Source organism: Nycticebus coucang, chromosome X (assembly GCF_027406575.1).
Source record: "Nycticebus coucang isolate mNycCou1 chromosome X, mNycCou1.pri, whole genome shotgun sequence".
Taxonomy (NCBI): Eukaryota; Metazoa; Chordata; class Mammalia; order Primates; family Lorisidae; genus Nycticebus; species Nycticebus coucang.
This window is the reverse complement of record NC_069804.1, coordinates 62,854,709-62,868,044: the sequence shown is the minus strand read 5'-3', so window position 1 is coordinate 62,868,044 and position 13,336 is coordinate 62,854,709. Positions and strand designations below refer to the sequence as shown.

The following is a 13,336-nucleotide window of genomic DNA, read 5'->3' as shown; positions in this document are numbered from 1 at the left end:
CAAAAAGCTGGTTCTTTGAAAATGTCAACAAAATAGATAAACCTTCAGCCAAACTAATCAGGAAAAAAAGAGTAAAATCTCTAATCTCGTCAATCAGAAATAACAAAGACGAAATAACAACAGACTCCTCAGAAATCCAAAAAATCCTTAATGAATATCACAAGAAACTATACTCTCAGAAATACGAAAATCTGAAGGAAATCGACCGTTTCTTGGAAACACGTCACCTTCCAAGACTTAATCAAAAACAAGTGGAAATGTTGAAGAGGCCCATATCAAGTTCAGAAATATCATCAACCATACAAAATCTCCCCAAAAATAAAAGCCCGGGACCAGATGGTTTCACGTCAGAATTCTACCAAACCTTTAAAGAGCAACTAGTACCTATACTACTCAACCTGTTCCAAAAGTTAGAAAAAGAAGGAAGACTACCCAACACATTCTATGAAGCAAACATCACCCTGATCCCCAAACCAGGAAAAGACCCAACAAGAAAAGAAAATTATAGACCAATATCACTAATGAATATAGATGCAAAAATATTCAACAAGATTCTAACAAACAGAATCCAGCAACATATCAAACAAATCATGCATCATGACCAAGTTGGTTTTATCCAAGGGTCTCAAGGCTGGTTCAATATACGTAAATCTATAAATGTAATACAGTACATAAACAAATTAAAAAACAAAGACCATATGATTCTCTCAATCGATGCAGAAAAATCTTTTGATAACATCCAACATCCATTCATGACTAGAACACTTAAGAAAATTGCTATAGAAGGGACATTTCTTAAACTGATAGAGGCCATCTACAGCAAACCCACAGCCAATATCATATTGAATGGAGTTAAATTGGAATCATTTCCACTTAGATCTGGAAACAGACAAGGCTGTCCATTGTCTCCATTGCTCTTTAACATTGTAATGGAAATTTTAGCCACCTCAATTAGGGAAGAAAAGGCGATCAAGGGTATCCACATAGGGTCAGAAAAGATCAAACTTTCGCTCTTCGCAGATGATATGATTTTATATCTGGAAAATACTAGGGACTCTACTACAAATCTCTTAGAAGTGATTAAGGAATACAGCAGTGTCACAGTTTACAAAATCAACATTCATAAATCGGTAGCCTTTATATATACCAACAATAGTCAAGTTGAAAAAACATTTAAGAACTCTATCCCATTCACAGTAGTGCCAAAGAAGATGAAATACTTGGGAGTTTATCTAACAAAGGACGTGAAAGATCTATATAAAGAGAACTATGAAACTCTAAGAAAAGAGATAGCTGAGAATGTTAACAAATGGAAAAATATACCATGCTCATGGTTGGGAAGAATCAACTATGTTAAAATTTCCATACTACCCAAAGCAATATATAATTTCAACGCAATCCCCATTAAAGCTCCACTGTCATACTTTAAAGATCTTGAAAAAATAATTCTTCGTTTTATATGGAATCAGAAAAAACCTCGAATAGACAAGACATTACTCAAAAATAAAGAGAAAGCAGGAGGAATCACGCTACCAGACCTCAGACTATACTACAAATCGCTGGTGATCAAAACAGCATGGTACTGGCACAAAAACAGAGAAGTAGATGTCTGGAACAGAATAGAGAACCAAGAGATGAATGCAGCTACTTACTTTTATTTAATCTTTGACAACCCAGTTAAAAACATTCAGTGGAGAAAAGATTCCCTATTTAACAAATGGTGCTGGGTGAACTGGCTGGCAACCTGTAGAAGACTGAAACTGCACCCACACCTCTCACCATTAACCAAGATAGACTCTCACTGGATTAAAGATTTAAACCTAAGACATGAAACTATAAAAATACTAGAAAGAGTGTAGGGAAAACCCTTGAAGAAATTGGGTTGGGCGAGTTTTTTATGAGAAGGACCCCCCAGGCTGTTGAAGCTGCTTCAAAAATACACTATTGGGACTTGATCAAACTAAAAAGCTTCTGCACAGCCAAGAACACAGTAAGTAAAGCAAGCAAACAGCCCTCAGAATGGGAGAAGATATTTACAGGTTATGTCTCCGACAAAGGTTTAATAACCAGAATCCACAGAGAACTCAAACGCATTAGCAAGAAAAGAACAAGGGATCCCATTGCAGGCTGGTCAAGGGTTTTGAAGAGAAACTTCTCTGAAGAAGACAGGCGCATGGCCTTCAGACATATGAAAAAATGCTCATCATCTTTAATCATCAGAGAAATGCAAATCAAAACTACTTTGAGATATCATCTAACTCCAATGAGACTAGCCTATATCACAAAATCCCAAGACCAGAGATGTTGGCGTGGATGTGGAGAAAAGGGAACACTTTTGCACTGCTGCTGGGAATGCATATTAATACATTCCTTTTGGAAAGACATATGGAGAACACTTAGAGATCTAAAAATAGATCTGCCATTCAATCCTGTAATCCCCCTACTGGGCATATACCCAGAAGACCAAAAATCACACCATAACAAAGATATTTGTATCAGAATATTTATTGCAGCCCTATTCTTAATTGCTAAGTCATGGAAAAAGCCCAAGTGCCCATCGATCCACGAATGGATCAATAAATTGTGGTATATGTACACCATGGAATATTATGCAGCCTTAAAAAAGATGGAGACTTTACCTCTTTCATGTTTACATGGATGGAGCTGGAACATATTCTTCTTAGTAAAGTGTCTCAAGAATGGAAGAAAAAGTACCCAATGTACTCACCCTTATTATGAAACTATTGTAGGACCTTCACATGAAAGCTATATCCCAGTTATAACCTAAGAATAGGGAGAAAGGGGAAAGGGCGGGGAGGGAGGGGGCAGGGAGTGGGACGGAGGGGGATTAATGGGATTACACGTGCGGTGCATCTTACAAGGGTATATGTGAATCCTAGTAAATGTGGAATGTAAAAGTCTTAGCAAAATGACTAAGAAAATGCTACCAAAGCTATGTTAACTAATGTGATGAAAATGTGTCAAACGATCTATGAACCAAGTGTATGGTGCCCTACAATCATACTAATGTACACAGCTATGGTTTAATAAAAAAAATAATAATAAAACTGAAAAAAAAATAATCAATTCAAATATTTACATATTTGAATAAAAGAAAACAATCAATGTACTTCACATCAATAAACTGTTTATAACAATGTGCTCATATCTGTAGATGTATGTGGTAAGTAGAGAATGGCTCCAAAATTTTCTGGCATTATCTCACACAGCAAGTGTATAAGTTCTGTATATTCACCAAATGATGAATTTGATGTATTTTATTCCCATACTTAGGTTATGTCATATGGCACAGTTAACTAATAAAATTATATTCAAGCAGGCCTGACCTAATCACAAGAGCCCATTAAAAGTAGAACTTTTTTTCTCACTGGTCAAAGAAGTGGAAGACTAAAAGCACATGAAGGATTTAACACATAATAGCTGGCTTGAAGATGGAGATGGGCACAGAGAAAGCATATGATAATGGCCTCTGGGATCAAAGGGCAACTCCATCCAATAGATGGCAAGAAAATAGGGATCTCAGTCCTATCACCCCAAGTAACCGAATTCTGCTAAGAATAAGAAAGAGGTTGGAGGTGGAATTTCCCTTTAGAGCCTTCAGATGAGAACTGAGTTGGCTGATAATTTCATTTTAGTCTTCCATAATTCTCAATGCACTGAGCTGTAATGTACTAGACTTCTGACCTATAGAACTGCGAATGAATAGATAGATGTTTTAAGTTGATAAGACTGTGGTTAATTTGTTGTATAACAATAGAAAACTAATATAACATACAAAAGTCATCCTTCAAAATTCAAGCATTCATGATTTTAAAAAATCTTCAACAAGTAGGAATAGAAGAAAACTACCTCCAACTGATGAAGATTAAATACAAAACAACAATAACAATAACAAAAAATACCCACTAGAGCTAATTGTTGCCATTCCACTTAGATGGATAGACTGGCAAGGAAGCAACGCAGAAAAAAAGACACTCACACTCAGTTATTAGCAATGCTATAACCCATGAAGCCCAGAGAGGCCAGCCACCTCATACCGGGAAGAATGGCAAGGAAGCGCTGCCTGCTGATGGTAAAGAGTGAGGAATTAATGGAGAAAAAGAAGAAAACAAATGTCATAGAGCAAAAGTAAGAACGAATACAATGCTTTGCAAATAATATATAATTTTTCATAACTTGTCCTATTGATTCCAATATATATTTAAATTTTCCCAGTCAGATATTAATTTTTTAATTGCTAAGCATTCTGTTTGAATTCCCAGGGTGGCACTAACTGAAGCTGTGCGCAGCATGGGGAGTTATCAAAGCCCTGGGCTGTCGCTGTACGAGGTTTAGGATGTTAGCTTTGTTGGAAATCAGTTTCTTAACATCCCGTTTAAATCCCCAGGATTCCACAACCCTGAGCTGTTTATGGGGGTGGGGGAATCTGAGGAACCCAAACATTTATCTACAGGCCCTTCCAGATGTTAGCCTAAACCAGTTTCTATGCCTAATCTTTCGCCCACAGCTAAGATCATACTTTATGATAAAAGAAGACTTCTCCCATAGAATATGACAGATCCCTAACTGAAAAAGTCAATTTCAATAATATATTTTAAGGAAATAACAAAGCAAGGACATTCATTCTCATCGTTGCTATTCAACATTGTACTTTCTAGGGCAATAAAGAAAGAAAATGAAATTGAAAGCATAAAGCTAAAACCCAGTTATAACCTAAGAATATGGGGATGGTGGGGAGGGAGGGGAGGGAGGGGGAAGTTGGGCAGAGGGAGGGTGATTGGTGGAATTACACCTGCCATGCATCTTACAAGGATACATGTGAAACTTAGTGAATGCAGAATATGATTGTCTTAACATAATAGCTAAGAAAATGCCAGGAATGCTATGTTAACCAGTATGATGAAAATGTGTCGAACTGTATATAAAACCAGTGTATGCTGCCCCGTGATCGTATTACTATACACAGCTTTGATCTAATACTAATAAAAAAAATAAACAAAAAAAGAAAGCATAGAGATGTGAAGAAAAACATTCAACACTGGCATGTGTTGTGATTTTCTATGTATTAAATCCCAAAGGTACTACAAAAAATCCCAAAACTCCCCGAACAAATGATTGAGTTTAGCACTGTCACCAGATACAAGGAAAATCTACCAATAACAGTTATATTTTGATATGCTAACAATAAAAAAATAAAAATATATTTTAAAAACTATAGAAATTGGGAAAAATACCATTTAGGATGTCACTAAGAAGGCAAAGTAGAAGATATCAGCCTTAATCTCCTGACAAAATCCAAATATAGACAGCTACTCTCAAAACAAAATAGCCCTGGGAGTGCTACAGGGCCTATTTAAGAATGTGCAGGAAGGGGAAACTGAAGTCTGGGTGAGAAGTTTCCAGAGGCCTATGCCAAATCAGCAAATAGCTGGAGTTGGAAGAAACAGTGTCTGTTGGTAGGAGGGCTGCCTCCCAGTGACCCAACAAATATCCTGTTGACATAACCCTGTTAATCAAAGCAATCTTCTAACGACCCAAGGCCAGTTTCTTTGGTTTCTGATGGAAACTCAATCAGAGGATCCGGATTTAGTAAATATAAAAGGTCTGATCCCAGTGTGAGGGAGCTACACCCTGGAAGAGCTATATCCTAGACAGAGCTAAGCAGGCACTGTCACAGTGATATGGCACCCTCAGGACACCCGAGGGACTAGAGAACCAGTGTCAAAGGCATCAACTTTGAGACAGGCCTGGGGACCAGCTTAGGCCTCTCCTCTCAGGCACACTGTACTTGATTCTGCATTTGAACAAGCTTCCAGGAGGTCCATGGGAACTCACAAAGTTGAGAGGCACGGATGGAGTAGACTCTGGGCTTCTGGAAGGCAGATGGCTGCTGGGAAGCTGTTCAGACATCAGAGGGCTGTCCCCATGGCTCATCTGACTTTTGTCATCGACTGCACCCATGGGAAACAGCTCTCCCTTGCAGCATCTCCTGTGCTACCTCAAGCCTCCAACCCTCACTGGGGGCCTGTCACCATGCCATTGAAGACCTACATCATGTTCTGTGGGGAAAACCAGCCCTCTTGGACTCAGAAGACCCCCTTGGGTAGCAAAGGCCTTACCCAGGCCAGAGTTATGCTGCTGCCCTGCAGAGGGATTGACACCTCAGCTCTCTCCTGGGTTAGCCCGCTCTGCCCCCAGGAGGTTCCTGAAACTAAGGAGAGACCCTTGAAACCTGTGCCTGTGAGGTCTTCAACCTGGGGTACAGTGAAGGATTCCCTCAGAGCCCTCTCCTCCTGTATTTGTGGGCAGGCTGAGTAGTCAAAGGGCCGGCCACGGTGGGCAGAGGCCAGCACACCAGGCTCTGATTCTCGGCGGCAGTTCCCAGGGCCTGCCCCCACTTCCCTACCCTAGTGGTGATCCTTCCTGTCTGAGCCAGAGAAAAAACATTAGATCTACTAAAGGGCATCTGAAAAAGCTACCAGGTGTGCCTAATGCCTTCTTCCTCCCGATCTCTGCCCTTCAGCACAGGTAGGATAAGGCTAATTCACACAGCAGAGTGTAACGGGATGTCTTCAACATGATGGGCCCTGGGAAGTGCTAGGGAAGATACCACAATTTTTTTTTGAGCTTATATTCTTTGGGGGAAGGGGGTGAAGGGTTAAACAAATATCTGAGTGAATAAAGATGATTTTGAACAGTGAAAAAAAAAATGTGCAGGAAAATTGCCTAGTAGAAGCCGCCACCACACTTGTGAATCCCAATGAAAATTAGGAAAGATCCAGGCAGCTCCTTTCATCAGAAATATTCATTGCAGGAATGGCAGCATGAACATGCAGAGAGGTAGTGTGCAGCAATCAGAAAGGAAAAAAAGAAAAGTGGAAACTCTTAGGAAGCAGGTGAGACATGACAGAGAGGCACACAAAACAAGTCTAGGGTCCCTGTGGAGAATAGTGCACTGGAGCACTGCAGTGCTGGAGCACTGCAGTCACCCTGCTGTGATCATGGTTGGCAAAGCTGATAATTGCCTTTTTGACTCTGGCAGGCCCAATAAGGGACAACACGACTTCTGAGTACCTAGAGCTTCTGAAATCAACATCTACCCACCACACGTGGCACCCACCAGGTCCTAAAGATTATTGGGTGAGCCTCCAAAGCTGAGAATGCATCTTTTGCTTCTGGAAAGCCCAGTAAGGGGTCTTGGTGAACCCTGTGTCCCCTGAGACCTGTGATACTGACATCAGCACACCATACCTTGTGACCGAATAACCCTAAAGTCCATCAGGTGGACCAGCAGAGCAGTGATCTGCCACTTTGCCTCTCACAGGGCTGGGAAGGGATGTGGTGAACTTTGCATCCTGGAACTTCTGAAATGGGCATTGGATCAATTTGACTTGTCATTCATCAACTCTTAAAGCCCACCGGACAGGACCAAAGAGCAGTAAACTGCTGCTTTACTTCTGGCAGGAAGGGGGCAGAGCACAGTAAACTCTGCATCCCAACGGACTCCAAAACTGACATCAGCCTGCCATACTTGGCATTTGATAAGTGCTAAAGCCCACTGTTCTGGCTGGCAGAGCAGGGAACTGCTGCTATTCTTCCAGTAGTTCTGGGAAGGGACAGTAGTTAGCTCTGTGTTCCTAACGCTTCTGAAATTGAAAATTCCCTGATGAATCTGACAGCCATAAAGCTTTGGAATCCACACAGCAGCAGGTGGAACAAGAAGAGTCCAATTTACCCTGATTGGCAAGGACTTCCAATTGAGTGGAGAGCTCTACAATCCAGGAAAGCCAAAACCCACAGAAGCCCACATCACAAGCCCTACAGCATATTGTACAACAATAAAGCTGGCAGACCAGTGTGCCATTTGCTGGGCCTAGTCTTAACCTTCAGGCCTTTACTGCCTCCTGTGACCTGGCTAACTGTACCAAAACAGAATATTTCTTAGCCTCAACATAGAGCTACCCTGACCTTTTAGCTAGGAGTTTAAAATATATACACAATTAAATAGAAAACACAAAAGCGGAGAAAGTAGCAAAAAACAAAACAAAACTGGCAACATAAAATTTTGGAGCAGCCGAAGCCCCCAGAGAGATAACAATTAATTATACCAGAAAATTATATCCACAAAATACTTGCTGAAATGTCAGCAGTGGAATTTAGAATATGGATGGCAAATAACGATGAACAAACGGAAGAGAAGAGGGAAAAAGATGTTTAAAAATTGTCTCAAGAAATAAAATTAAAGACAAAGTTACCAAGGATTTAGACATAATTCAGAAAGATATAATAAAGTTTAAAGAATTAAAAAAGGCATTCAAAGAGTTTCAAAATAGAGAGTCTCACCAATAGAGTACAACATAGAGAAGAAAGAATCTCAGAAGTTGTAGAGAAGACGTTCACAATAACCCGCGCATTCAAGGAGGCAGAAAACAAAAGAGCAAAAGCCAAGCAATCTCTTAGAGAGATATGGGGCTACAAAAAGGATTCAAAGATACAAATCATAGGTATCCCTAAATGAGAAAGATAGTCTTTAGAGCATGGAAGTTCTGCTTGAAGATATCATTGTGGATAATTTCCTAAGGATTGCCAGAGACACAAACATACAAAGATGAAATATTTGTAGAATTCCAGGACAACTCAATTCAAACAAAGAACTGTAATAAGCACATTGTAATTACCTTGCCAAAGTCAAAAAGAAAGAGAAAAAATTGCACACAAGCAGGCAAAAAAAACAGCTTATATGAGGAGAAAAACATGAGAATGACAGCAGATATGTCAGCAGAAACTCTACAAGCCAGAAGAAAGTGGTCACCTGTCTTTAACCTGTGTAACAAAGCAAATATCAGTCAAGGATGCTGGATCCTCCTAAGCAAACTTTCAAACTTGATAAAGCTATCTAATACTTTACTGACATGCAAACATTGCAGACAACTGTCACTACAATTCCAGCTCTGTGGGAAGTAATCAGACCCATTCTATATACACACCATCATGAAAGACCACCAGTAAAGTTAAGAAATCCCAAAACTAAAGGAAAAGGCAAGCTTTCACAATGGCCCATGTTATAATACAAAACAATAGACACAAACTATACCAGATGAATAGAACTCCAATCATACTAATCAATTCCATCAATAAATTGACCAATACTTGGAAGCACATCACCTTCAAAGACTTAGCCAGAATTAAGTGGAAATGTCGAACAGGCCCATATCAAGTTCAGAAATAGCATGAACCATACAAAACCTCCCTAAAAAGAAAAGCCCGGGACCAGATGGTTTCACGTCAGAATTCTAATAAAACTTTAAAGAGGAATTAGTACCTATATTACAGGACCTGTTCCAAAAGGCAGAAAAAAAAGGAAGACTACCAAACACGTTCTATGAAGAAAACATCACCCTGATCCCCAAACCAGGAAAAGACCCAACAAGAAAAGAAAATTATAAACCAATATCACTGATGAATATAGATGCAAAAATATTTAATAAGATCCTAACAACAGAATCCAGCAACACATCAAACAAATTATACATCATGACCAAGTCGGTTTTATCCCAGGGTCTCAAGGCTGGTTCAATATACATAAATCTATAAATGTAATTCAGCACATAAACAAATTAAAAAACAAACACCATATAATTCTCTCAATTGATACAGAAAAAGCTTTTAATAATATCTAGCATCCCTTCATGATCAGAACACTTAAGAAAATTGGTATAGAAGGAACATTTCTTAAACTGATACAGGCCATCTACAATAAACCCACAGCAAATATCATATTGAATAGAGTTAAATTGAAATCATTTCCACTCAGATCACGAACACGACAAGGATGCCAATTGTCTCCACTGCTCTTTAACATTGTAATGGAAGTTTTAGCCACTGCAATTAGGGAAGAAAAGGCGATCAAAGGTATCCATATAGGGTCAGAAGAGATCAAACTTTCATTCTTCATGATATGATTGAATATCTGGAAAACACAAAGGATTCTACTACAAAACTATTAGAAGTCATCAAGGAATACAGCAGCGTCTCAGGTTACAAAATCAAGATTCATAACTTGGTAGCCTTTATAGATACCAACAATAGCCAAGTTGAAAAAACAGTTAAGGACTCTATCCAATTCACAGTAGTGCCAAAGAAGATGAAATATTTGGGAGATTATCTAATAAAGGACGTGAAAGATCTCTATAAAGAGAAATATGAAACTCTAAGAAAAGAAATACCTGAAAATGTAAACAAATGAAAAAACATACCATGCTTATGGCTGGGAAGAATCAACATTGTTAAAATGTCCATACTACCCAAAGCAATATATAATTTTAACGCAATCCCTATTAAAGTTCCATTCTCATACTTTAAATATCGGGAAAAAACAATACTTCATTTTATATGGAATCAGAAAAAAACCCAAATAGCCAAGACATTACTCAGAAATAAAAACAAAGCAAGAGGAATCATGCTACCAGACCTCATAGTATACTACAAATCGATAGTGTTCAAAACAGCATGGTACTGGCAAAAAAACAGAGAAGTAGATGTCTGGAACAGAATAGAGAACCATGAGATGAATCCAGCTACTTACCGTTATTTAATCTTTGACAAATTAATTAAAAACATTCAGTGGGGAAAAGTTTCCCTATTAACAAATGGTGCTTGGTGAACTGGATGGGAACCTGCAGAAGACTAAAACTGGACACACACTTTTCACCATTAACTAAGATAGACTCTGACGCGATTAAAGATTTAAACTTAAGACATGAAACTATAAAAATACTAGAAGAGAGTGAAGGGAAAACCCTTGAAGAAATCATTCTGGGCGAGTATATTATAAGAAGGACCCCCGGAAAAATTGAAGCAGCATCAAAAATACACTACTGGGACTTGATCAAATTAAAAAGCTTCTGCACAGCCAAGAACACACTAAGTAAAGCAAGCAAACAGCCCTCAGAATGGGAGAAGATATTTACAGGTTATGTCTCTGACACAGGTTTAGTAACCAGAATCCATAGAGAACTCAAACGTATAAGCAAGAAAAGAACAAGTGATCCCATTGCAGGCTGGGCAAGGGATCTGAAGAGAAACTTCTCTGAAGAAGACAGGTGTGCGGTATACAGACATATGAAAAAGTGCTCATCATCCTTAATGATCAGAGAAATGCAAATCAAACGTACTTTGAGATATCATCTAACTCCAGTAAGATTAGACTATATCACAAAATCCCAAGACCAGAGATCTTGGCCTGGATGTGGAGAAAAGGGAACACTTCTACACTGCTGGTGGGAATGCAAATTAATACATTCCTTTTGGAAAGATGTTTGGAGAACATGTAGTGATCTAAAAATAGATCTGCCATTCAATTCTATAATTCCCCTACTAGGCATATACCCAGAAGACCAAAAATCACATCATAACAAAGATATTTGTACCAGAATGTTTATTTCAACCCAATTCATAATTGCTAAGTCATGGAAAAAGCCCAAGTGCCCATCGATCCACGAACGGTTTAATAAATTGTGTATATGTACACCATGGAATATTATGCAGCCTTAAAGAAAGATGGAGACCTTACCTCTTTCATGTTTACATGGATGGAGCTGGAACATATTCTTCTTAGTAAAGTATCTCAAGAATGGAAGAAAACGTATCCAATGTACTCAGCCCTACTGTGAAACTAATTTATGGCTTTCACATGAAAGCTATGACCCAGTTACAATCTAATAATAGGGGGAAGGAAGAAAGGGAGGGCATGGAGGGGGAAGGGGGGCAGCAAGAGGGAAATTGGTGGGATTACACCTGCGGCGCATCTTACAAGGGTATATGTGAAACTTAGTAAATGTGAATGTAAATGTCTTAGCACAATAACTACAAAAATGCCAGGAAGGCTATGTAAACCAGTGTGATGAAAATGTGTCAGTCTGGGGAGACATGGTGCCTGACTGAAGCCAGCTTCCCACAGAGGCTAACATCCAGAAGGAGAATTAAAAGACAAAAATTTAGCAAGTAACCTGGTGGACTTGAGCTGCACCAAGAGAGAAGGTTGAAGAAAGCACATCAACACCGCTGAGGTGAGCTGCAACCACATGGATGCAAACAAAGGGTACAAAATCCATCACCAAGGGGACAGGTGTCCTCTCCCCCATGAGAATGGCTCAGAGTGCCCCACAAACAAACAGGCAGTGTTCAAAGGTCCTCCCATTACACTCCACGGGAGAGACCCTCTAAAAACTGGACATGCCTCCCCGACTAGGGTGCCATGGCTTTCTCCTGCCAGTCATAAAAGTGTGTAAAACTGTATATATTCTCTACCTCCAAATCTGAGCTCCCAGAACTCCCCTCCACTCATAACCTGAGGTCTGGAGGCCTGTCCCCCAGGAGTTCAGATTCTTGGGTGATTTCTCGAGGGGTGTGGACAGTGCCTAAACTGCAGCTTGTCAGTGCTGACTCTGGGGCACAGGAGTGAGAAGAGGACAGTCAGCTGAGAGGAAACCACACCAGAGCAGCAGTTTCCTGAGGCACGGAGTGGCAGCCATCTTTTAGCAGCAATACGGCCAGGCACAAAACTTTGTAAAACTGTATATATTCTCAACCTGCAAATCTGAACTCCCAGCACTCCCCTCCACTCTCACTCTGAGGTCTAGAGGCCTGTCCCCCAGGAGTTCAGATTCTTGGGTGATTTCTCGAGGGGTGTGGACAGGGCCTAAACTGCAGCTGGTCAGCGCTGACTCTGGGGCACAGGAGCGAGGACAGGATGTTTGGCTGAGAGGGAACCACACTGGAGCAACAGTTCCCTGAGGCTCAGAGCAGCAGCCATCTTTTAGCAGCAATATGACCAGGAACAAAACTGTGTAAAACTGTATATATTCTCTACCTGCAATTCTGAGCTCCCTGCACTCCCCTCCACTCTTATTCTGAGGTCTGGAAGCTTGTACTCCAGGAGTCCAGATTCTTGGGTGATTTTTTGAGGGGTGTGGATGGTGCCTAAACTGCAGCTGGTCAGTTCTGACTCTCGGGCATGGGAGCAAGGAGAGGATGGTCAGCTGAGAGGGAACCACACCAGAGCAGCAGTTCCCTGAGGCTCGGAGCATCAGCCGTATTTTAGCAGCAATACGGCTCACTCCCGGATATTCTGAAGCCACACCCCCTGTCTCCCTGGGTAACAACAAGAGGCCAGCAACAACCCATGAGTAAAGGATTACTTGAAGCAGTACCGACTCAAAGACCCGGGAAGCTCCAAGGGCGGGGCTGACCCACAGGACTGTTTTACTGAGCCTAAGACGCACCTGGCACTCAGGGGATCGTCAGCCTATACACA

At 40.4% G+C, this 13,336-nt stretch overlaps 1 pseudogene; it reads left to right on the top strand.

The window, feature by feature from the left end:
- The first annotated feature begins 5,904 nt into the window (after nucleotides 1-5,904).
- The window catches only part of LOC128576837 (protein ECT2-like), a 128,848-nt pseudogene continuing 121,416 nt past the window's right edge, over nucleotides 5,905-13,336 (top strand).